Genomic DNA, 27624 nt, shown 5'->3' with positions numbered 1-27624 from the left:
TGGGGTGCCTGGGTGGCTCAGTCAGTTGAGCTTCCAACCTCAGCTCAGGTCACGATCTCACAGTCCGTGACTTCGAGCCCCGCATCAGGCTCTGTGCTGACAGCTCAGAGCCTGGAGCCTGCTTTAGATTCTGTGTCTCCCTCTCTCTCTGCCACTCCCCTGCTCACACCCTGTCTCTCTCTGTCTCAAAAATAAATAAAAACATTTAAAAAAATATAAAAAAGAAGGGGTGATCAACAATTTCTACAGTTCCTCATGCACGCAACAAACATTTACTGAGCATCTGATCTGTTCCAGGCGCTATGAACAATACATATGCCATCCCTATCCTCATGCAGCCTACAACCCAACAGGCATACAGCAATCAGCTATTAGTTGAGATTTGTGCTACTTTATAATATTTTGTAAAGGCTTAGAGGAAGTGATCCCAATGTAGCTAGAGTGATGAGGAAGACTCCATGGAGGAAGTAAAATCTAGGCTGAAATGTTAAGTTGAATAGGAGCTGGCTATGTCAAGGGAAGAAGGGGGGGGGGGGCAAAGTGTTCCTAGTAGAGAAAAGTACATTAGCCAAGGACCAAAAGCAGGAAAGAGCTTGACATGTTGCTGAAAGAGAGCCAACATGCCCAGAAAGGAGATACTGAACAGCACAAGACTAGAAAAGCAAAGAGGAGTCAGATCACACAGAACCTCCAAAGTCACAGTGAAGATTTTGAACGTTAAGCCACAGAATGTTTTAGGCTCAGGATTGGCATCAACGGTTCATGTTGTTAGCATCACACAGGTTCCTTCAGGGAGACTGGGTGGAGGGTGGTGGGTAGCAAGATTAGCAGTAAGGACACTAAGAAGCTCTTGCAGTTGTCCAGGAGAGAGGGAAATATCTTGTTGCCCTTGGCTGACGGGAAGAAGCAAAAAGATTCAAGAGATATTTAGGGAGAAGAAACAAGAGGCCCTGGTGATGAGCTGGTGTGGGGACTAAGGGACAAAGAGAAGGCAAGGTGGACTCAGAGATTGCCAGCTCAAGGAACTAGGTTGGTGGCAGGGCACATCCTGGTAGTTTGACAGAGAACCAAACCTCAGGGCTGAGGGGTAGGTGAATAGAGGTTACAACACTGAACATCACACTTTCCTGCAACAGGACACGTGCTTAGCTCACTTAGTCTGAAAACATGCATTAATAACAAAACTTAGAAACTCCTCCATCTATCATGGAACTGCACAGTTTCAGACCCATAAGGAATTACACAGATCCTCAAGCTGAAATGGCAAGTCTATGGGAGCCAATGACCCCAAATTTGAAGGCAGAATGTCAGTCCGAGCAATTTTTGAATTATTACCGGCATCATTAGCACATCTGGAAACAAGGAGTTTATCCCACAGGGTCCTGGGCACAGGTCTCAAGGTCCTTTTAAATGTAGAATTTACACTAAACATCAGTGTTGTGGAGCAAATCCACCAGTTACTACAGAATTTATGCTAACATTTTCAGAAAGCTAGTGAGAATACCAGAGGTCTTTTGAATTGTTTCATTGAACAGGGACCCCTGGAGTTTGTAGTGATTGGACAAGATCAAGAAGGAAGCTTTCAGTCTCCCCAAGAGTCAACTCCTTTGTCATAGTTCTTAAAAGATAATTCACTTGATTATGTTAGCCCTGGTAAAAAATGGGTGACAATAACAATTTTTAACTTGCTTATTCTTAAACAATTCTTTCACCAAAAAAAGCAATCAATTCCTAAGGCTCTTAGATCACACATTCAGTAGTGCCCCCAGCTAGTCATCAGCCCAGAGGACTTTCTTCTCAGCTGCCACATGCTCAATAGTCACCTTCCCCTGTAGCCCTTGCTTGGTACTTTTTATTTTTTTAATGTCAAAGGTTGCAACTCCAAATAGCATTGCCAAATCTCTCTCTTCTCTGATATAATCTCTTTCTGATTTGAATGGACATTTTCTCCTGGGCCTATCATAAATAACACAAGGGAACAGCTGGGAAAGAGAAATGGGCACTTTATAGCCAGTGATTTGGAAATTCAGAAGAACACAAAAAAAATTCTGGGCAGAGAGAGGTGCAAACACAGAGAAGAGCTTAGAAATATAGGACAGGACTCACTATATATGGCCTTGATGTCCGTGTGATACATAATTCCCTACTAATGCAGTTCAATAAATCCAGGCTAAATTGATAGGGGTTGGGTTCTCAGCAGCCAGGAGATCTACTGCACTGGCCCAGCGATCAGACAGACCTGTGGGGAGAGAACAGAAGCGGCTGGCACTGTCTTTCAATAGAGCAGCGAAGGCTGACAGAGTAGCGGACACCCAATAAACTCTAACGGAATAAATATGAGGAGATTCCCCCTGCCATGAGCCAATATGACCATTTATGTGCCTGAAATTAGGTCTTTGGAGGTTGCCTACTCTCTTCTGCCAATACTCTGGGACATCATGCGGCATCTTGTGGAAAAAGGTATTTTGTTTCCTGCTACTAAGCAGTCAGTTTTCAGAGGTAAGTAGAAAGGATATTGAGGTGATTTTTAAAATTTTTCTTAATAAAGAGATTTAAATAATTATTTGCCCACAATTCAGTTGTTTAACAACGAAACCATCACTCCACCCCACAAGGACCAAAGACACCTGATTCCGATCAATTCATAGGCATTCCATCAGCTAAAGGAGTTAGGGAGATAAAGGTCACTCCTGCTTCATCTCGATTTCTGTCCCTGTGATGCTAATCTCTTCTTAGTTCAAGGTCAGAGACTCTATTATGGAGACTGGGGTCCACCCCAGGACTTGAAGCCTTAGTCTAGGGAAATACAGAATCAAAGCCCCAGTCTTGGTTCTAGTAACAGAATTCTTGGTGACCCTCCTTTGATAACCTGTCCAGTGTCCCAGGTCCTGTGGTATCAGGGCCCTTCTTTATCATTACCTCTCCCCACCAGCTTTACCATTTCCCCACCTGCTTTACCATTACCATTACCCCTTCCCCGCCAGCAACTGGCATCTTGACTATTGTCCAGTGTGTGATCAATGTAAGTAGACAGTGGGTTGGTGGGAATTTACCAATATACACAATTAGAGAACAGACTCATTCTACAGATATTTATTGGGTGCCTTCGATGTGCAAACTCTGTTAAAGATACTATGGATACATCTATGAAAAGTCATGGTTTTGTACTGTCACTGGAAAGACAGACAACAAACAGATGTAGAGCTCCTTTAGTGGCAAAAAGGAATGGCACAAAAAAGGCAGCAGCAAAGAAACAGACACTTAACAACAGAGAACAAACTGATAGGTTGGGGGGGGGGGGGTTGGGTGAAACAGGTGATGGGGATAAAGAAGTGTACTTGTGATGAGTGCCAGGTGTTGTATGGAAGTGTGGCATCACCATATTATACAGCTGAAACGAATATTACACTGTGTTAACTAACTGGAATTTAAATAAAAACTTCTGAAAGTCATGGTTTTGTACTCTTACAGGGAAGACAGACAACAGATGAAGGGCTCCTTCAGTGGCAAAAAGGGAAATTCACAGATGGCACAAAAAAGGAAGCAACACAACAGACTCCCACATATAGACGTGACCCTCAAGGACCCACTGGAACAGGCAGTGCTGTGCTCCACCTGTGGGAGGGGAGGGTTCCAGCAGGTCCATTCACAGGTCACCCACTCTTCCAGTTCCTTATGCCTCCTTAGCTAGTGTGGACTGCGAGACAAAAGAAATCAAAGTTCAGTTTCCAGGCCCACTAGTCCTTAACAGAACCTAATCTCAGGCCGGACTGCTCCAGCACAGAGGAATTTCTTAATGTTCTTTTTGTGCTCACCTCTAGCAGACGTGCAGGAAGAGGAGATCTGGTGTCACCTCGTGTGAAAGCATTCTCCACCGAATATGACTATGATTATCTCACTTTGGAAATAACGCCACTCTGTTTAGAGTTAGATATTGAGCTTCTGATTTGGTTTAAAACATACAAGGAGTAAGAGAAAATGTAGATGAATCGGTGAAACCCAGCCAGAAACAGGTTTTAATTGGCCAAATACTTTGTTGAATAAAATGAACTAGCTAAGACAATAATAATTAGATAACCATTCTTCTGTCTTAGGAGGAAATAAGCTTAAGAAAGGATTTATCGGGGCACCTGGGTGGCTCAGTCGGTTAAGCGTCCGACTTCAGCTCAGGTCACAATCTCACGGTCCGTGAGTTCGAGCCCCACGTCGGGCTCTGGGCTGATGGCTCAGAGCCTGGAGCCTGCTTCCGATTCTGTGTCTCCCTCTCTCTCTGCCCCTCCCCTGTTCATGCTGTCTCTCTCTGTCTCAAAAATAAATAAAAACGTTAAAAAAAAAAAAAAAATATATATATATATATATATATATAAAGAAAGGATTTATTTTTTGCTTCTGAGGAGGAGTCATGTTTTGAAGGACAGAAGTCACAGATCAACTCATCATGGACTAAGCCTGCTGAGGATGACATACTCTACCATCCTTTCCAGATGACACTCTGAGACTTCACACAGCTAAGTTCTTCCTAAAAATCAGACTCCTCAGGGGCCCAGTGCAGACAAGTTTTGGTCCAGAAGGAGCCATATTTTTCATCAGTCACAGGCATCCTTAGGGGAAAAGCTCACATTGTAAAAGTTTTCTTTCCTAGAACAGAGTCAGGAGAAAGGGAGAGTGGGAAGTGTGCCACTTCCAAAACAATTAAGTTCCCCTTCCTTGGTGAGGTATCTAATGTCAAGAGTGCTCAATTTGGTCAGCACATGGGCTAAGTTACATTTTGGCTGGATCTTCCATGAACCTCACAGTATGGCTTGAGCCCTGTCTCCTCTGACAATCTCAACCACCTGTCCCAATATCTTTTTCTTTAAGTTTTCAAAATTTATTTATTTATTTTGAGGGAGAGTGTACGCGTGTGCATGGTTTTGGGCCATGCTTTTGTGAGGGATCTCCATTAGTACAATAATGTTATATGGTGAGCGACTGTGACTATACTGTGTTGAGCACTGAGTAATGTATAGAATTATCAAATCAATATGTTGTACACCTGAAACCAATATAATGTGTGCGCCAATTATGCTTCAATTTTTAAAAAGGATGATTTAAAGCCTTGTGTAAAACATCAATAAGACTGTAACATTCAGTGCATCCAAATTCCTATAACCCATACTGTCTCTACAACTCACTCAGTGATTTTCATATATTGCTCCATACTATTCTCTTTCCATATATATGTACGTCCAGACATACAAACATCCTTCCTTTCCAACTAGATTCCATACTTAAGAATAGGGACCGTAATTTATATTCTGCATTCTCAGCATCTTATATACCACCCATTTGTAAGTGCACTAAAATATTTACTACCAGTGGTGACAATAAAGATTTTTCCAAGACTATCTCCGTAGTGGTCATAATAAGCACTGAGACAGTTGCACTTGCCCATGAGCAGGCTACACAGATGAAAGAAAGAAAATCAGCCTACGGGTGTGCTCAATCCACAGAGTAAGTATCAGACAAAATCAGCTTGGGCCATTTTGAGCAGGACCTCCAACAAGATCAAGAATACTTCTGGTTTTTGGCTAAAGAGATACTTCAAAGGCATAGTCCATGCTCTTGCAAGGGATCTCCACTAATGAAGTCACCAGATGAACTGTCACCCTCCATCTGCTCTACAAAATACAGCGGCTGATGCCTGTGGTCCAATCCAGGCATGTGGCTAGTATTCCACTTAGAGAAGTCCTTATGCTTTTGTGCCCACCAGTTCATAATCCATGCCTGCCAAAAGCATGCTGAAATTGTTCCTGGCCCTATTAACGGTTTTACATGCTATTTAACTTAAATACTACAAGTAAATATTATATAAACTGATGAAATATGAATGAAAAAGAGAGAGAATTCTAGGAAAAGTAGGTTGAATACTGTAGGAAGATTCCAAAGTTGTTTAATTAGGTGAGAGTGAAGAAATTCTACAAGACTTGGAAAACTATAAATATCTACAAGTATTTTGTGCTCAGACTGCTTTACAAGAGTCTAAGTTTCCTCTCCACCTTAAGAGAGAAAAAGGGTGGTTGGTAACATGTATGCAAGAGTTAAAGCCTCAACCCTACATCAAAATACTGAGAGGGGCTCCCGGGTGGCTCAATCAGTGAAGCGTTCAACTTCAGCTAAGGTCATGATCTCACAGTTCTAAGTTCGAGCCCCGCGTCGAGATCTGTGCTGACAGCTCAGAGCCTGGAGCCTGCTTCAGATTCTGTGGCTCCCTCTCCCTCTGCCCCTGCCCTGCTCACACTCTGTCTCTCAAAAATAAATAAATGTTAAAAAAAAAACACACAAAGATTGAGAAAGGGATATGAATTCACAGGTTTTAGATTGACAAACAAGGTTTGAGTTGTGTATACTTCATTTTTTTCATATTGCCATTTTTAACCAGTCTTTACATTCAAATAACTATCAGTCTTGTCATGTCTGATAAGAAAGCTCTTACCATCCACCCACCCCTACCTTACTCCTAGAATCTAACTGAGGAACTGCTCAGAACTCAGGAAGCCAGAAGCCTCAGGAGTTGCCACCTAGATAGTTAGCAAAAATATAACAAAGAAGTCACTGCTAGGGACTTTCTTCCATTTTGCTGGTTTTCATTTTCAATCATACACACACACACACACACACACACACACACACACAGGTATCACACACAAACATACACACACACAAATACACATGAACATCTCCTTCCCGTGCTTTTGTAAGATTCTGGGTCTATGTAGAATATTTATAGAAATACAGTACACAATTAAAATCAATAGCAACAAATAAGCAACATGAATTACCTGCCAAGCTGAGCAATTCACCTCCAACAGGTCACCACACAGATTCAACACAGGCAAGCATTCAAACAATCAATTATGCAAACAGGAAGAGCAGTGTGCATAGGATCTGGAACCACAGTTCTGGGGTGATCCACACAGAAGATTAGACATGGTCCCTTTCCCTGCAGAGCTTACAGTTCAATAATCAAACCGGGGCCAGCAAGTTGCATTTAGTTCTTTATAATAACAGCAGGCAGGACTAAAGGTGGAGGGGAGGGAGGAAAGAGCCAATTTCGAGCTTCGCTCCTTCAATAATTCTGTGCTCATTGCCAAATGGATACTGGAAAGTAGAGAGCATGAGAGTAGAAATGTTTTATAGAATATCACTGTAGAAACAGTTTTCATAGATTCATGAAATGTTAAAATAGGAAAGGTGATCTCAGAGACACCTTGTCTAACCACCTTATTTTATAGATGCAGAGACCAAAACACAGGGAGCGGTTGAGTAGGATAGCACTGCTAATTGGAAGCAGAGGGCTGGAACCAGATATCAGGTATCCTGACTCTCTAAGTCCATTGCTCTTTTTAGAACAAACAGTGTATGGCAATGCTCCCCCTCTTTTTGGTTAGCATCCTTCCTTCTCCATTTCATGGCCCCTGTTTTATCCAGAACAGTGAGAACTATCAGAACTCCTGAAAGTTCATTTCTAAACAAAGTCAAAAGTCCTAGGTAAATCAGTTTAAAAGCTCTAACAAATTGAACCAAACATCAAGTTGAACAAAACTTTAGGCTAACTGTGTGGTTTCATGTAAACAAAATATTTAAAGTACTAAAAGAATCGCTGATTGAGCTATCTCACTTGAGAACACAGACCCCATTAGCCTGGAAGAAATTCCAGTCAGAAAATTTACCTATATTTCATTCACTCAGCATATACTCTCTCCCCTCAGGGGGAAAAAAAAAGGAAAAGAAAAATGAAAGGAAGGGAGTATAGAGGGCAGGGTAAACTTCACCAGAATTATTACAAGAATTTACACTGCTTTCTGAGAGGCTAGTTTCTAAGTCACTTAGTCCAGCAAATATTTCATGAGTGCCTACTGTGTGTAAGGCATGACGTGAGAAGCACTGTGTTCAGCTGAATGTTATGGGTGACACCAGAAAAGGGTCTCACATCTCCAGGAACTTGCAATCTAGTTCCAGGCGCTGTTCTCAAATAACAGACTGGATTGTGGTCAGGTTACAACGGAGAAAAAATGATCTGGAAACACAGATGGGGAAAGGGGTGTGGGATGAAATTTAATACATGAGGCTGCATTTGAGCTGACCTTGAAGATGGGATAAGACACCACATACAGAGAATTCAGACATTCTGATCTTAAAAGAATGGCCCACCACATTTTTTTTTAATTTTTCTCTTCATTCCCGGCTCCTGTCCCAACCCCTTGAAACTTACATTCCATTTCCTATGTCTGAATTTAAACTATTCACACCAATTTCTCCAGTGACATCCTGGTTACCAGATTCAACTGGCATTTTTAGTCCTGATTCCAAATTATCCTTTTGCAAACTCTGTTGACCTTGACCTTGTTGAAACTCTTCTCTGGTTTTGATCATCTGCTGCTCCTCTTCTACCTCCCTGACAATTCCCCCTCAATCTTCATGTTCTCCATAGCTCCTGGCTCATATCTTTTATATTTTGGCCCTACACATCCTACCTAGATCACTTTCCTGTCTCCATAGCTCCAACTCCTTCTACCTGGCACTGATAACATAAATTTAAATTTCTCATTCCCTGTTTCTTAAACTCCAAACTCATCTTTCCAAGTATCCACTGATCCATCAATGTGGACAGCCTATAAATGCCCCAAACTGAACGTGCCTGAAACCTAATGCATCATTTGTCTCCCTGAACCTCCTCTTCCATTAATGTCCCTAATTTCTACCTTGAACTCTAATGCACACTCTTTCATACCTCTGTACCTTTTTACATCCTATTTCCTATGCTAGGAATTCTTTTCTACATATGGACTACTGAGGAAAGTTAATCTGTACACAATTAATACACTTGTCACTTCCTCTGTGACAACCCAGGGAGCAATGTGCTATCCTGAAAAGGTAATAGATACAATTTTCAATCCTGATCCCAGCACTTATCAAGTAGCCACATAACCCTGACTCCACCTTTCCTTGGCTGAAATATCTACCTCAGAGGGTCATAAGCTTCAACTGAGATGGTCTATATGAAGAGCCTAGTGCAGGAAATGGAACCTGGCAGGTCCTCCATGAATATGTGACATCTTCCCATCCCTCCTGTCTCTGAGCTACCAGAGCACATGAACATGTTGACAGCAGGTCTGATTGTATGGTGTACTCATTGCAACTCTCCAGACCTAAGCTCCTCAGTTCAAAATGCCTACAACCCAGCACTACCAATGCAACACTCGGTACATATTTATTTAATTCAGTAATACTGGAGACAGCTCAGCACCCAACTCTGGGACTCAGGATGGTGAGTCAGTGTCACAGAGGAAATGATGGTACTATTCAGAAAAATGGAGAAATCAAGGATAGATTCTTTTCAGGTATAATGCAGAAAATTCTATGTGGGCCATGTTGACATTTCAGGAACAGCAGGCAGCTGGGGATGTGCCTGGGTGGAAGCCCGCATTTATGTAAAAGGAGAGGGAACAAGAGACAGCAGCAAGGGAAAGAGGCAGGAAGACATCAGGACAATGTAATGACAGAGAAACAAAAAGAAGAAAATCAGGAAGGAAGTAGAGGGCCCACAGTGCTAAATACAAAAAAGAGTTCACAGAATTAAAAACAGGTTCTGGGGTTTTAGTCAAGGAGGATAAAACAATTTCAACAGAAGAGTGAAGTCAAAAAAGGTTGTAAGAGGCCAAGGAGCGAGTAGGAGAAGGTGGGGGAAATCTCCAAGGTAACTAATTCATGTCTAACATCTATCTATACATGTGTAAATGTGCATAATCTTCCATTCCTGATGTTCGATGCTGTCAGCAGCAGAGCGGAGGCTAGAACCCAGGTTTTCTGCTTCCCAGGTGTCATGATTCCACCACATCATGCTGGAAGGCACAGTGTCTTTTTTGTATCCACTTCTCCCCACCTTCACCCCATCACAGCTACATGAATCTTACCTAGACATCGGCCAGTGGTCTCATTCAACTAACAGCTGAGAATCTGATGTATTCCTGCCTTGCATCATTGACAATTTCATCACTCAGAAGGTGAGCAAGCAATGAGAGGAGCAGCTTTTCCTCAATTAATTTTAATCAACAGTCAGTCTTGAGTGACAGAGTGGAAGTGACAGGAACTTTGGGAGAAAAGTGATAAAATTGTTTTGTAATAATCAGAGAAGGGAAAACTGGTCATAGTCAGACACAACTCATGGCTTAGGAGAGTAGGTTTTATGTTGGACTCCCCAAGGCACGGAATTCCTAAAAGGAAAATATAGGGTCCTGACCCCAGTGCTGACTGTTTAGTTTTTGCTTTTCTTTTTCATTTAATTTAGTTTTGTTTTTAAGCTTAATGGATAAACTCATGCATATTAAACTGAAGATGACACAAAACAAGAAGAGAACTTGGAGGACTGGAATGAGGATTTCAAGATCACTCCATGGCCTAGCGGGATGAATTAAAACTAACAAGATTAATTTTAATTTAAAAAAAAATAAAGCCCTGCCCTAGGGTTAAAAAAAGAAGAACAGAAGAAATGCAGGTTAAAGATATTAAATAATTTTAGGCTTTTAAAATTTGGGAAGAATGTTAAAATTGTTAATTTTAAGCACTTAGAAACTAGAAATGTAATCATAATCTATAACTTGCAATCAGGAAAAAAAGAATGGGAACTTTAAAAATTAAGCAGAGGGGCACCTGGGTGGCTCAGTTGGTTGAGCGCCCGACTTTGGCTCAGGTCATGATCTCGTGGTCTGTGGGTTTGGGCCCCATGTCCGGCTCTGTGCTGACAGCTCAGAGCCCAGAGCCTACTTTGGATTCTGTGTCTCCCTCTCTCTCTGCCCCTCCCCTACTCTCTCTCTCTCTCTCTCTCTCTCTCTCTCTCTCTCTCTCACAAACAAACATTTAAAAATTAAACAAAAAACTTTTTTAAATCAAGCAGAAAACAGGAAGGGAGGAAGTATGGAATGATAAAATACAAGTGCAAAATACATGGCATAAATGAGTCCAATTTTATCAGTTTTTTTCAACAAATATAAGTGAATGAGCTCACCTGTTAAGATTCAGAGTATTAAATAGGATTCTTTTCAAAACCCAGATATACATAAGAGATAATTCCAAAACAAAATAATATTGAAAATTTGAAAATAGCATAAAGGCAGAAGATGCAGGGAACATCTAGGCAGAAAATTTCTAATACAGTAATATTTTTATAAGACAAAATAGATTTTAAGGTGAAAGCATTCATATGAATAAATGGGGTGCTTATATATTAATCAAGGGAACTACTTCAAGAACAGATAACAATCATTAAATTGCAGAAATATAGGATAGAAGAGCTCAATTTAATAGTAGTTCATGGAAAAATGATGAGGTTTTGCTTTTAGAAGTTTAATAATGACCACAGAGTTAACACAGTTGCCTCCAAAAGTCATTGTAATTTTGGTTAACATTGATAATGTGTAGAAAAGCCCAGGTTAAGAGTCATTTTCTCTGCAGCATCAAAATTTATCTAGAGTGGAGTGCTCAGGTCTGGGTATATCATCTTGAGACAGACATTGTCAAATTGGAGAACCTCCAAAAGAGATCAACCAGGATGAAAACAGTATGAAAAAAAAAAAAACCCATCCCCTAAGTAACAGTTGAAGGACAAGAGATACGATTTAAGAAAAATTTAGAGAAACACGTCAACCAAAGTGGGCACTGTAGCAAGTGGTGGAGCCAAGACTGAAACAAAGCAAATCTCACTACACAGAGCATTCCAACCATTCTAAGGTACTCCGTGCTATGTTGCCTCTCTATAAAAATACCAGAAGAAAATAAAAGAAATAGCTTCCATAATATCAGAATAAAAAACACATCCCTAACTGTAACATAAAGATCACTGCTATAAATGAAAAGACGACTTTTTTTAACAAGGCTAATTTTTGAAATTTTGCACAGTACACAGAGATTAGATAAAGATACAATAAACAATGGAGTGGCAATGCAAAATGCTAGTGAAGATGCCCAGAAACTGGATTCCTCGTACATGATCGGTGAGAATATAAAATGGTACAGCCACTTTGGAAATCAACTTGGCAATTTCTCATAAAACTAAACATTCATTCACCATACAACCCGAAACCAAACTTGAGCATTTACACCAGAGAAATGAAGACCTACATTCACATAAACACCTGTCCATGTAAGTTTATAGCAACCCAGATGTCCTTCAATGGGTGAATACTTAAATAAATTGTAGTGCATGCAGACCACAGAACACTACTCATCAATAAAAAGAAATAAACTACTAACATGCACAACATCGTAAATAAATTGTCAGGGAACTATGCTGAGTGAAAAATATCAGTCCCAAAAGGTTACTTAGTGTATAATTCCATTTTGTATAATATTTTTGAAGTGACAAAAATGGAGAATAAATTCGTGACTGCCAGGGGTTGGTGGGAGACGGGTGGCAAAGAAGGGAGGTGGATAGGGTTATAAAAGGATTTCATGAGGGATTCTTGTGACAGAACTGTTCAATACCTTGATAATGGTGGTAGATACAAGCACCTACATATGTGATAAAGTTGGAAAATACTTTGGAAGTTCTTTGAAATGGTAAACATAGAGTTACTATGTGACTTAACAATTGCAATCATAGATATATACCAAAGACAAATGAAAACATATGTCCACACAAAAACTTGCACATCAATGTTCATACCAGCATTAATCATAATAGTCCATATGTGTAATCAATCCAAATTCTATCATCTGATGAATGGATAAAATAATGTGGTATATCCATACAATGAAATATTATTCTGCAATAAAAAGGAATGAAGTGCTGATACCAGCTACAACATGAATGAATCTTAAAAATGTTATTTAAGCTACATGAAATAAACCAATCACAAAAGACCACATATTATGATTCTACTGATATGAAATGTGTAGAATAGACAAATCCATGGAGAAAGTAGACTAGTGGTTACTGGGGGAAATCAAATAGCTATGTCCTGGGTTAGGAGATTACAGGGAATGCACTGCAAAGCAGAAAACTGCTTTCTGGCCTTGCTGAAAACAGCAGCCATGCTTCGCTTATCTAGTTAATGTTCACCTAGGGGTTAGGTCCTGCCTATACTCATAAATTCCTTAGGCCATGCTATTTTATGGAATATTTTACCCTGTCTTCTTGTTTTTCTGCACATTTTCTTCATTGTTTCCCTAAATGCTCAATAAATACAGGAGCTTGAGAGCAACTCAGGGAGATCCCTTACCCTCCCTCTCACCTCTCTTGACTTGCAGGGAGTGTTGAGTAACTCTTTCTGCTGTCTTTAGCTTTGCTGGACAAAGCTGAAAGCCAAGCCCACAGTTACCTGGAGCTGGAGGGAGGAATGTGGAGTGGATACTAACAGGTATAGAGTTTCTTTGGGGGTTGATGAAAATGTTCTAGAATTAGATAGTAGTGAGTGTTTCATGACTCTGTGAATATACTAAAAATCACTGAATTGTATGCTCTAAATGTTAATAAACTATAGAACTGAATACACACACACACATACACACACACGTTAGTAGAAATAAAACAGAGCAGGGGTGCCTGGGTGGCTCAGTCAGTTAAGCAACTCTTGATTTTGGCTCAGGGTATGATTTCACAGTTTGTGAGTTCGAGCCCTACATTGGGCTCTGTGCTGACAGTATGAAACCTGCTTGGGATTTTCTGTCCCCTCTCTTTCTCTGTGTGACCCTGCTCACTCTCTCTCAAACATTTAAAAAGAAAGAAGTAAAACTGGGCAACTCTGAATAATATAGGTAGATTGTATCAATGTCAACACCTTTATTGTGCTGTTATATACCATCTTGCAAAATAGTACCAGTAGAGGAAATGGTAAAAATGTACACAAGATTTCTCTGTATTATTTTACAACTGCATGTGAATCTATATAAGCTTCTTCAAAATTTCACATTCACCGTATGCTGCAAAGCTTCACGTTCACCTACATACACTCACTCATCAATGCTAGAGAAGCAATACTACCTTCTGCTTCTCTCTGCTTTCCAATCCTGTGTGAGTTCTCTCACTGACAGAACCTAAATTAGAACCCAGCTGGCAAAGGATTCTGGGACATGTTATCCTAGGCTTCCAGCCCCTCTGCTACAGGGAGATCACAGTAGGGATGAAGGCCAATACATGTCATTTATATTCACATATATACACATGTATGCATGTATAAATTCAAATTATAACCAACATAAATAAAAGTTAATATGTATATATGTATGTATGTGTATATATGTGTGTGTGTATATGTATATATATATATATATATCCTAAATTCATGGCATAAATGAAATCTGTGTTGAAAATTATTTATATAGTACTTTAGCCTATGTTCTCCTAAAAGAAACATCTACAGCAAAGTTTGTCATGTGGGTGGTTTATTGAGGAATATGATCCCAGGGAGCAAGAGTAAGACTTAGGAGGATTGAACAGAGGAGGAGGGAGAGAGAATATAAAGATAAAATATTGCACTGGCCACTACAAGGAGAAGCCAAATGCCCATCTCTTTCTGAAAAGTCCAAGGAACAAAAGGGTATGTCCCTTTGGTCAAAGGTTTGGGTTGCCCATGTTGAGCAATTCTCTGAGATGTGTGACACTGACACCATTTTATCAGAATAGCAAGAGGCACACCTTATTTTCCTGAGGTGAAGCAATGTCAAGCTACACCTGTGGGAAACTGGTTGAAGGCTACATAGCCATGGCTGGTGACAGTAAGGAGATCTGAAGCAGGGCACAAGAGGTATCTGATAAACATAGAATGATCCCAGTTACAGAAAAATATATGTATCAGACTGAAAAAGGTCTGGAAGGAAATTTAGTGATATGCTAGCAGTATCTATTGCTGGGTTATAGAATTATAAATAATTTTTGGTTTCTTTTTTTTTTATATGTTCTTATACTTTCAAGTTTTCTGCAGTATATACTATTTCTGTAATCACAAAATGCAACAGAAAGTGTTTTTAGGGAGATGAGCCATATGTTTTGAGGATGAATATTTATACAGAGACCAGATCACTCAGACACAAAATTCTACTGGATGGAAAGATTTGACCTCTCAGATCACAAGCTAGAACTCTATGATAATCAACCTGACTGCAGTGTTTAGGGAAGAACCAGGCACACTTAAGTAAACACTCAACACAGCGTACGTTTGCCAAAGGAATGAATGTACTGCAGCAGCAGAGCTAGAAAAACTTAGACAACTCTTGCTCCTAGGAGCTCACAATCTCTTAGAGAAAATTAAAAACAGATTTAAAGAGACAGGGTTACCATATGACCCAGTAAATCCATTCCTATATATATATTCAAAAGAAATTAAAACATAGTTCCACACAAAAACATGTATACGAATGTTCATAGCAACACCAGTCACAACAGTCAAAAAGTAGAAACAAGCCAAATGTCCACCCACAGATAAATGAATACACAAAATGCAGTGTATCTACAATGGAGTATTATTCAGCCATAAGAAGGAGTGAAGTACTGATACATGCTACAATGTGCAAGAACCTTGAAAACATTGTGCCAAGTGAAAGAAGCTAGGCATAAAAGGCCACATAATATCTGATTTCTTTGAAGTGGAATATCCAGAATAGGCAAGTGCATAAAGAATAAAAAGTAGATTAGCAGCTGCCATGGACTGGAGGAAGGGAGAGTGATTACTCAGAGAGTGATTATTTAGTGGGGATTAGGTGTGTTGGGAGAGTAATGAAAATGTTCTAGAATTAGACGGTGGAGATGGTTGCACATTGTGAATGTACTAAAAATCACTGAATTGTCTACTTACAGTGGTTATAATGGTAGATTTTATGTTATGTGAATTTTATTTCAATTAAAAATGGCAGTAAACAGTTCTGAGTAACATGTAATGTGTGGCAAATGATGGTATTAGAGTCTGGGGGAGAGCAAGAGAGATCACATGGGTCCAGAAGCATCAGCGATTGCTTCATGAAGGAGGAAGGAGTTTGGGACTTTGGAAGCAGTAGGTCAACTTTGGAAGTTGACCTGTGGACAACTGGTCAACTTCTCTGGATAAGGAACATTATAACAGTGAAGGAGTGGTAGTAGTAAGGCATAAGGAAAAAATATTTGACATTCATATAAACACTTCACACTGAAGAGTCCTAACCAGATAATGCTTTCTCCAATTTCTACAGTATTTATTTCTAATTATAGAAATGATATAAATAGGGTACTCTAGGTATTGGTTTAAGGATTCTGTGCCAGTCTGATGGTTATGCTGCATGACAAATAACCTCAGGATTTTAGTGGCTTCCAACTGGCAATCTTTCATTTCTTATTCATTCTACATGCCCAGTATGGATGGACTGTGGCCATACTCTATGCCATCTTCACTCTGGAACCCAGGCTAATTGAGCAGTCTCTACCTGGAACAAACTGCATGCTGATCATAAAGCTTCTGCTCAGAAGGGACCTCTCTGCCACTCTTCTCATTGGTCAAAGTCAGTCACATGGCCTTGCCTGAGGTCAATAGGACAGAGAAGAGACACAAATATGGATGACCCAAAAACAGTCTACAAATTCCAGCCCTGGCAAAGTTGCTTATATTCTCTAAGCTTTGAAGTCTTCATCTATTAAATCAAGATAATTATTTCTATGCCATGGAATTACTGAGGATTAAATGAGATCTTGTAAGTAAAATGCTCAGTATGATGCTTGCCTCACAGTAATTGCTCACTAAAATGAACAGCTCCACTAAATAATAAGCTCCTTGAGCGCAAGGACTTCTTTTTATTTACTGTTTACTCAATACCCAGCATATGTCCAGCATACTCTAAGTATTCAGTACATGCTTGGTAAAGCAGTAAATTAATGAATAAATGAATGAATTAATATACGCTCACTAAAGAAAATTTAGAAAGCATAGAAAAGTATTCAGAAGAAAAATAAACACTCTTTTCAGTTAACACCCAATGCACAGGGAATGCATTGATGAGCAAGTTATGGGTCCTTTTTAACTTGCATCCTTTCTTGCCCTGGCTCACTCCTAATGCCAAAATCAAAGCTTAAATGCACAGACTCTGCCCTTCTGTTGGAAAGCTGAACATAATTTAACCTTTCTAGCACAATAGAGGCCTCGCAATAAACAGTCCTTATGGAGCTCAGTGTCCACAGAGCACACTGTATTGTGCTGGGAACCTCCTGAAGATGAGAACAAGATACAGGAAATGGGTATTAATGCCCAACATGCTCTTTCCTGGGATGGGGGTCTCCACAAAGAATGCATTTACTTGTCATCAAGTCAGGATAACAGAGACATTCTTGAAGTTTTTAAATTTTTCATTTAAAGGCCCATACTTTAAATTTATACTAGGAGATATAGGAAAGAGGAAATGGAAATAAAAACCATGACTAGACCCCACCTCGACTAAATACAAAATCATATCTACTTCTTTTTCACACTCTTCTTTCAAATATATGAATTATATATTACATTTGCTTTTATAATATAAAAATTTTCATTACTTATAGACCTCTTCATTGGCATGACCAATTATTACAAAGGTTTACTACAGGTAACATAGTGTTCCTATCATAACACACACACACACACACACACACACACACACACACACACACACACATACACACACCCACACTACATATATGAGAAGAGACATAATGGCTGTCTATTCTTTTTTTTTTTAATTTTTTTAATGTTTATTTATTTTTGAGAGAGAGAGAGAGAGATACAGAGCACAAGCAGGGTGAGGAGTAAAGACAGAGGGAGACACAGACTCCAAAACAGACTCCAGGCTCTGAGCCATCAACACAGAGTCCAACACGGGGCTTGAACTCACAAACTGTGAGACCATGACCTGAGCTGAAGTCAGATGCTTAACCGACTGAACCACCCAGGCATCCAATGACTGTCTATTCTAAGGGCTCCTCTAAGGATCAGAAATCCTTGCTCTGTGTAGACTAATTGATAGAAGTCACAAAGAAACATTTCTCAGTTAAATGAAAGACTTTTCAAAGAGATAGCTTTTAAAGACCCTGAGATGCAGTGATACCAGTAATAGCCTGATTTAGCCTAAAGAGCCCACTGGGCAATTGTTCCACTGTATTTATGGTTCTTTCTATTCTCTGAGGGTCTGACAACAAACGCTTGTGAGCACCTGTACTCTGTCCTCCACTCTGCTAGAAGTTATGAGAGTCATCAGACTCAGGACCACAAACCCTCCCTCTGAGGGTTGTACCCTCTCCCTGTGCAAAATAGAAAGTTCAATCACCAGGCCAACAATGACACAACAGTTCACAGTGTCACAAAAAAGAATGAGGTCAATTGGTAAGAAAGTACCACAGACTCTCAGTGCAGAGGGACGGATACATACCCCAAAATCCAAATTTAGATTAAATATGCTATCAGCAAAGCAGATTTTTCAGGTGCTGTCAGGCAGGGGTTTCAGAAAAACCACCACCCCACTCTCAAGTCCCAAGCCCTCCCCTAACACCAGCCTTCCCATAAATACACACTCCCATGTACACTCACAACTCCCCAACTTCATCCCTCCCAAGGGCCTTCACACACACACACACACACACACACACACACACACACACACATTATGACTCTATAGGGAAGGCTTTTCAAAGGAATCACTCCTGTACTGTCAACTGTGTCACCTTTGTATTTCTCTCCACTTTTTTTCCCCTTTGGTCTAACCACCTGCTCACTGCTAAAAGCCAAATGCTTCCTTACAGGGCTTTGAAACATGGTTGGACAATCAAAACAATGAATCTGATCTCTTGCAGAATACAGGTAAGATTTGAGAGCAACTGAGAGAGGTCATTCAGAGAAGATGAGGACACAACCACTGTTCTTCAAATATTTAAAAGGAAAATGCAGGCTTATCCTGTTGGACCTCAAAAGGCAGAAGTTAGAATGACAAGATTTGGCTTAACCTATGACAAAACTTTGAACAGGCAATGCTGCCCGGTGGTAGCATAAGCCATCTTAGGCATTGGTGAACCCTTTGTCACCAGCAGAGCTCAAGCTAAGGAGTAGCAAATGCCTTGCACAGTTGAGCTAGGAGTCTGGCCTGAAGGGCTTCATAGCTTCTCTCAATCCAGAGAGTCTCTGCTATGCAATTCCAGGAATGCTTTGTCAGAGAAGACAGACAGGAACTGGGTCAAGGGCACTGAGTAATAGGTTAGAACAAATGGACAAAATTCCTGGGACAAAGGCCTGAGGAAAAGCATAAAGATCAAGATCATTTGGGGACAATGGAGCGATTAGGCCCATACGTCTCTGAATGAGAGGCTTCAGAAGAACAGTGACCAGGAGATGACAGGAAGAAGTTGGCTTGGGATTTAATCTTAGACGACCCTAAAGGCAAAGATTAAAAATGTGGATTTTCACATGAAAAGATGCTCAGGGGCACCTGGGTGGCTCAGTCAGCTAATTGTCCAACGCTTGATTTTGGCTCAGGTCATGATCTCATGGTTTATGGGTTCAAGGCCCATGTCAGGATCTACACTGGCAGTCAGGAAATTCCATGGGATTCTCTCTCTCTCCTTCTCTCTCTGCCCCTCCCTCATTTGTGTGCTTGCTCCCTCACTCTCTCTCAGAAAAATAAACATTTTTAAAAAAAGAAAAGAAAAGATGCTTAATATCACTCATCATCAGGGAAATACAAATCAAAACACGATGAGATACCACCTCACACCTGTCAGAATGGCTAAAATTAACAACATAGGAAATAACAGGTGTTGGCAAGGATACAGAGAAAAGGGAACACTCTTGCACTCTTGGTGGGACTGCAAACTGGTGCAGCCACTGTGGAGAACAGTACAGCGTTTCCTTAAAGAGTTACAAATAGAACTACCTTATAATCCAGCAGTTGCACTACTAGGTATTTACCCAAAGGATATAAAAATACTGATTCGAAGGGGAACATGCATCCCGATGTTTGCAGCAGCCCTATCAACAATAGCCCAAATGTCCACCAACTGATGAATGGATAAAGAAGATGTGGTGTATATATGCAATGGAGTATTACTCGGCAATCAAAAAGAATGAAATCTTGCCATCTGCAACTACGTGAAGGATGGAGAGAGAGTGTATTATGCTAAGTGAAATAAGTCAGTCAGTCAAAGACAAATACCATATGATTTCACTCATTTAAGAAACAAAACAGATGAACACACGCAAGGGAGGAAAAAAGAGAGCAAAGGAGAGAAACAAACCACAAGAGACTCTTAACAATAGAGAGCAAACAGAGGGAGGTGGGTGGGAGATGACTAGATGGGTGATGAGTATTAAGGAGGGCACTTGTCATGAGGAGCACTGGGTATTGTATATAAGTGATGAATCACTGAATTCTATTCCTGAAATCAATATTGCACTGTACATTAACTAGAAATAAAATTTGAAAAGAAAAAAAAATTAAAAACGTGGATTTTGTCTTAAAGCCCATTGCTTACAAACTCGTAGCCGCTTATGCCTTTTTACTTGAATTTCCTGGTGTCTTGAAAGACATTTGGTCCCAGTGCAAGCAGTTTAGAGCCCAGAGTCTTACATTCAACAGAACTTTACATATTTATATTACCTGCCAGCCACTGTGACTGCTGCCACGGATGATGATAAATCACTGATGATTTTAAAGTGGGAAAGTGGAATGACCACAATTCTAGGAAAATCGGTACAGCAGGGACGTCCAGCTTAGAATTCAGGCACATGAGTCTAGAACATTTCCACTGATAGTCCAGGCGTGAGACACTTGGACCCAAACCTGAAGATTGTTAGTGGAAGAGGAAATGAAAATGGAGATGCAAGATGGGTCAGGTCAAAAGGAAGGGGAAAGCCTCTACTGTGTTCAAATTCCCAGTCAGCCAAGATAAGCTGTGTGTCTCAGGGAATGTTACCTAACAGCTCTGTTGCTTTAATTTCCTATGCAATGGGGATAAAACTGTCTATCCTCCAATATTTTTCTAAGGATATATAATAATTTATGTGAGTCTATATGAAGTTACTAGCACAAGCACTGCCCACAGGAAGCATTTCATAAATGATACAAAATTTTATTTTATACAATGAAAATAAAACTGTCTGATTATGTTTATGTATGTGTGGTATACTGACAGCCTAAAGGAGAAGTCAGAAACCACTAGTGCAGATATGAGGAAAAGATGAGTAGTTAGATCAGATATTTTGAGTCTGAAGAATAATGGTTTATAGGATATATCTAAATAAAAATTTTGAGCTGGAAGTTGGCAATATGCACTGCAGGTGGGAAAAAGTTACACTGAAGCTTCAAATTGGGAAGGTTTGTGCTATAAGTAACCAAAAACCAAACTCAACTGGTAGAAATAATAAAGAAAACAGATTAGTTCCTACAATAGGAAATCCAGAGGTGGGACAGCTCAGGATTATTTCTTTTAAGGGCTCTGTCCTGAGGGATCCAGGTTCTTTCCATGTTCCCCCAAGCAACCCAAACCCATGCCAGCTTATCTCTAGGTCTCTATCCTCATGGTCACAACGTGGCGGCTGTGGTCATTTCAAGGATTAGTACATCAAGACACGACAACAAAGACACTCTTCCCTGTGAGAAAACATTTACCAGGTAGATATACCCCAATATATTTCTCCTCTCTTGTCTTTGGCTAAATTTGGGATAAATTCCCCTCCCTAAACCAATCATTGGCAAGAAGAGTTTGACTCCTAAATTTGGTAATTTACATTAATCCAGGGATAAATCTGAGTTGTGCCACTGAGTCAGGAGGAGGCAGAGGAGTAGACACTGAGATTAAAGACTAGAATGGTTGCTGGAGAGCAGTGTCTCACAGTCATGCATCACTGGCTGAGTCAGCTGCCCCTCAGCTTCTGCAGGCATCAGATTCAATTCATCACCATCGTCCTAGAATTACTTCAACGAAACAAGGCAATAGTGGTGGCAGTTTCTCACTTCCCCACCACCACCTACAGTAACCCTGACTCTGGCATTGTCTTTGCAAAACCAGGATGGATTGGATCAGTTCTAGGGACTGCCTGGACTCCCTGCAGTGAGTCACACAACAGGCAAGAAGCTGGATTGGCTGGTTGTCTGGCAGATGGTGGCAAGGGGTAGTTGGCAGATGGTGGAAGGCTGCCCAGTTGCCAAGAGGAGCAGTAGGCTCTAGCCCTAGCAGAACATAAGCCCTTTGTCTCCTTGATCCACACGACAATCTTTCAGCATCCAATGCTCCCCTTTCCTGAGCTCCTCCTTGTTTATGACTGACCAGGAGGTGGCATCAGAGCATTGGACAACATGGCCAAGCAACCTGCAGTTCTCTGATGGGGCTAGGAGAGGAGTCCGGATGAACTGAGGACCCTCACCTCTCTCTCTCGCTGAACAGGAAACTCCTAACAAGCCAGGAAACTCCTAACAAGCCAATCTAAAAATGCCAGCAGGAAAAGACCTTTAACTCACCTGCCTTTGTCTTACAAGTGTGAATCTAAGTCATTGAGGAATGACAACATTCTCTTACAACATTTATGAACATACCACAAACTTTCCATGGACTCCCTTGGTAACACACATGCCACCAATGAGACAGTTTGTTTTAAAAGTTAAGCCCACTAATAACGGATAGACTCATCTAATCACTATGTTGTACACCTGAAACTAATGTAACATTGTGCATCAACTATACTTCAATTAAAAAAGAAAAGAGTAGAGCCCAGAGGGTTATTTTTCTGAATTGTATTTTTCTATTTAAAATTAAATAAATGGCCCTAAAGCCCTTCATAAGTGGTCCCCCAGGGGCGCCTGGGTGGTTCAGTTGGTTAAGCATCTGACTTTGGCTTAGGTGATGATCTCACAGTTTGTGAGTTTGAGCCTCGTGTTGGGCTGGCTCTCTCTCTCTCTCTCTCTCTCTCGCTCTCTCTCAAAAATAAACACTAAAAAAAAATCTTTTTGAAAGAAAAGAGGTAGCTGCCATAAGTGGTCCCTCAGAAAATTGTGCATATTTTTCCCCAGGGTTGGACCCATATTTAAAAAATCATTTCCTTCCAACAATTTTTTCAGCAACAATTAATTTCCTCTCTGATATTATGAAAAGTCATATTTAACTGAGCTGAAATGCCTATCATATCTAACTGGGCTGAAATGGTTATCATATAATTTCCATTAAACATTTTTTAAAATTTTGAATTAAAGTATAATATGCTATAGAAAACACGTGTCAAAAGTATAATGTTCAATTTATCTTTACAAACTGAACACACACACATAACCAGCACCCAGATTAAGAAACAGAACATCCTCGGTACCCTTGATTATCAGCACCCTCAACCTCACCTCCTGTCACCATGCACCACCACCCCCCTTAACAGTAACCACCATCCTGACTTGAGGTACCAGAGTGTTTCCCTATTTTCGAGCTTTATGTAAATGGTTCTTAAACTATGTGTTTTTTGTCTCTAGCTACTTCCTGTGAACATTAGCTATGATCCATACTACAGAGTTGAAGATCATTCTCAGGCATTGTGCATATTCTATTACACACAAGGCAATATAATAAATACAGTAAATTTTAGTATATAACAATGTATCAGTTCTACAATAGATGGGCATTTGGGTAATTTCAAGGTATTGGCTATTGCCATTAGTACTGCTCTGAACATACTGGCACCTGCCGTTTGTGGAATATATGTAAACATCTCTGTATCTAGTGCCCGTACCTAGTGGAGGAATTGCTAGGTATGTGTGTGTTCAGCTTTAATAGATATAGTCTGCCAAACAGAATCTGTCAAAGTGGCTCCATGAGGCATTAGAGATTTTTTGAAATGTGGAAAATAGCTTGTGGACCCCCCTACTGTCTTCATGGATCCCTTGGAGGTCTAAGGACATCAGTTAAGAACTTCCACTTAAAAGAAATTTGTTGTCTTCTTCTGTTCTCAAGTGAAATGGGTAACACCTACTATTCTTCATAAAATGCACTTTGATTATTTTGACACTGTGATGAAATCCTCTCTCAGCCCTATTACCCGAGGGCTGTAAAAACCTTTTGCTCACAGGTAATGCCCAGCTGAGGCCTTTAAGCTCACCTGAGGCTTCTGCATAATAAAGACCCTGAGGCTCAGAGCATTATGTGATTACAGTTGGAGGGGGTAGGTGAGCTCCAGAACCACATCCTCTTTAACACACAGCCTTTCTCTTCAGTATGAGATAGAGAAGGAGGCAGAAGGGGTCAGAAAGGCACATGCTTTGGAGTGGACATGCCTAGGTCTAGACTCTTGACTTGTAACTAACAATGTTTCCATCTTATCTGGCTCCATCCATAAGCCTATGATTATCCTTGCTTTTCTAAACCCAGAACCTTCCTTCCTCCTGGGTAAAAGAGGCAACTAGAATGAAACCTAAATTCTTTACCTTGCTATAAGGCCCCACCTGGACTGAATGTGTCCTGACACCATTTCCTCTCACTCTCTCCTTTGCCCACAAGGCTCCAGGTGCATGGGTCCTTTTTCATCCCTCAAACACGGCAAGCATGTTGTCTTTTCAGAGCCTGTGTCCTTGCTGCTTCCTCTGTTCCAGGTGCTCTTTCCCTTGACCTCCACATGGCTGCCTCATCCTCATGGTTGGGGTCTCAGCTTAGAATCTACCACCTTGGAGTGCCGTACACAACCAGCTCTGAGAAAGCAGCCTCCCACCATCTTTCTGTATGCCATTAGCCTATTGTTCTTTACAACATGTATCACTGTGTGACATCATTTGCTTATGTGTTTATTTTTCTCCAAAACTAGAATGAAAGATCCATGAGACCAGTAATGATGTTTCTTATTCATTGTTATATCCCCAGCATCTAGAAAAGTCCCTGGCACAGAGTAGGTACGCAATAAATGTTTGAGGAATGAATGACTGTGGTCACATGGCAGGAATGTGAGGGCCCAAATTCAGCTACCATTGATTGCTTTGAGGAAAAAATTTAAAGCCCTGGTCCCACTTACCATAATTCAGTACCCTTCCCCTCCTGAGCTCAGGATCAGAAATTTGGTTGGCCCTAAAGACACCCACTCATCTGAGGACCTAGCATTTCTCTTACCTCATTTCAACAAATCAATGTTGTAAACTTTCCATTCCACACAAACTTGTGCTAATGCTTCGTGATGAATCATGAGGTGAATATACCAGGAAGACTATTTAACTTGTCAAAATGAAACCATCAGTTGTGGTAAATGCAAACCTGGAGCCTGAAGGCTCTACAAGGCCATGATATTCTCCCTCCCAGCATTCTGGGATCTCAGAGTCAAGGCATGATCAATGGGGAAGCCATCCAGGAGGGTGAACCACATGCAGTTATAGGACACTGCATCTGCCAAGCCCAGCAAAGGCTCCTTGTGTCATATGGCCATGGTTAGCAGCTTCAAGTGACTAGCAAAGCTCTACCAGGAAGAAGGGGCATCATTTGTTGGAAGCCCTCAGATTTAAAAACAATATACATCTGTTGTTTTATCTTTTCCCAGTAAGTGTGAGTTCCATGAATATGAACTAACAAGTTTTTGCTTTGCTAACTTCAGTGGTGGTCAATACTTGTAAGAGATCCAGACTCGATGCAAAATAATGAAAATGTCGAGAAGCTTTAAGTGCTCTTCAAACAGAACACTTCAATACATAGGTTTCATCTGCCAGAAAACGAACCAAGATCATGTAATCAACTCTCTCACAGACCAGAGAATTTTAAAGTTGGCCTGACCCAAACCTTTATGTTGACATAAAAATAGTCTTCAAATACCCTCTGATTATTCACAGCATTGATGCTAACCACCTATTCCAACCCATCAGTAAACAAGAACACCACCCCTGATCGTACAGAGTTCTCCGAGGACTTCTCTCCTAACAATATAACCTTGCCTCTCCTCTTGACCAAGTCCATCACCATAGGCTCAGTGTTGCCACTGTGTCCACCTCAGTCCCAGGTGAGGAACCAAGACATATCAGGAATCATTATGCTCTCAGTTCCATCCTGAACCAGCTGTTGGGAATTCCTTGGTTACGGGCATGATGTGGATCACAGTAACCATGGCACAAGCCTGCATCTAGTGATGACTATGAAGGCCCTGCTGGGGACCAGACACACTAGGTGAGATCTTTGTTAAGGGTCTTCTGTGTCCTTTGGCCAGTGTTGACACACAGAAATCACATTATGTGGCTGGAATTCACACATAGACTTCCACCTCAAGGATTCTCAGTGGAGTAGATGGCAGAAGGGGCCTCCTAGGCAGGAGCAGCACAGGCAAAGGTTCTGAGGGCTTGTGGAAGCTACCTGGGGAGAACCCACCTCTGGAAGAGCTTCATTGTGCAGCAACAAAAATGTGCTTAGTTGGTGAGAGATCAAGCCAAAAGAGAGCACAAGGAATGTTACAGCCAAAAAGGAACAAAAATGAGGAACCCAGGATGGGAGCCTGGAACTGACATGGAAACCACAACAATTAGTCCAGTCACATTAGTGAATGCTTTGGAGTCCCAGGAGGCCTGTTAAAGTGACAACAACAAAGCCTTACAATGCCTCTCTAGAAACATTTGATACATAAACTTTTGATTATATCCACTTTCCCATGATCATGGCTTATGATAATACTGTTATTATTGTATGGTGCTCATGACCTACAAGGGCTAGATCAGATCATATAAAACAAATGGTATACAGCCTACAGATGAGGATTTTTTTAATGTAAATTATTTGTCAACATTTTTACATTTGGAAACTACACATAAAAATCCGTATTTACTGCTTCTCTTAAAAAATGCAAAGATCGGACAGAACTAAGCCTATACTCCACATTGGCAACATTCGACCAGAGTGAGGTAGCAGTCATCTCTCTGGTGAGGCCACAGGCTCTAGGTTCACTGCCATCCATGTGACCTACTTCCTTATTTAAGCTCCTGCCTGGCCTGGCAGGAATTTGAGTTTGAGATCCCTGATCTCAGCACTTAGTGCACCAAACAGTGGGTGTCTGTGGTGAGGCCTGGGGTAACATTAATCATGGTGGTACTTGATATAATTGCTAGTGTCCTCATTTTCATTGTTGAGGTTTGTTATTGGAGATTCTATGTGGTACAATGCCTATTTCAGAAGACAAGATAGCCCGAGATCTTCACTAAAGGAGCTTTAAACCAACGGAAACGTCAACATAGGTTGATTTTGTAAGACACTGCAAAAATTCAAAGTGACAGTGATTGATGAGGCATAGGAACAGAGGCTCCATAAAGAAAATGGGAGATCATAAACTGAAATTTCATTGCTCACTGTCACATAGGGAATGAAAGATACAGTCTACAGCCTCAGATATGAGACAGACAGCTGCAGTTGGCCCCCTCTTGGGTTTTAGTTGTAAAGTCCTCAGATACCCATAAAGAGGAGGACACCTGACTCTAAAGCCTGAACCCATGTCAACTCAGGAGGCCCCAAGAGGGGGCATTTTTTAAGCACTTAGTATGTGCTGGCACTGAATGAGTTACTTCTACACTGGTTCATAGGAGAGGCGCTCTTGGCATATAGGCTCGTAGTTGGCTGACTGAGTTCAAATACAGGCTCCATGCCTTACATGCTGCCTGAACTTGAATAATATCTTT

General features: G+C 40.7%; 1 long non-coding RNA gene across 5 annotated transcripts in view; it reads right to left on the bottom strand.

Annotated features, from left to right (window-relative positions):
• The window catches only part of LOC122240901, a 324657-nt gene that overhangs the window by 150868 nt on the left and 146165 nt on the right, over positions 1–27624 (bottom strand). The window contains exon 4 of one of the 5 annotated variants that reach the window (XR_006220679.1): positions 2107–2239. The exons of 3 other annotated variants lie outside the window; for them this stretch is intronic. This is a non-coding gene — a long non-coding RNA (uncharacterized LOC122240901). Of the gene's footprint in view, positions 1–2106; positions 2240–16283; positions 16526–27624 lie in introns of those variants that run through there. One more of the 5 variants, XR_006220681.1, reaches the window with a different exon arrangement.

This window comes from Panthera tigris, chromosome C1, assembly GCF_018350195.1.
Source record: "Panthera tigris isolate Pti1 chromosome C1, P.tigris_Pti1_mat1.1, whole genome shotgun sequence".
NCBI lineage: Eukaryota > Metazoa > Chordata > Mammalia > Carnivora > Felidae > Panthera > Panthera tigris.
Note: the sequence above shows the minus strand (reverse complement) of the source record. Positions and strands in the feature narration are given on the sequence as shown.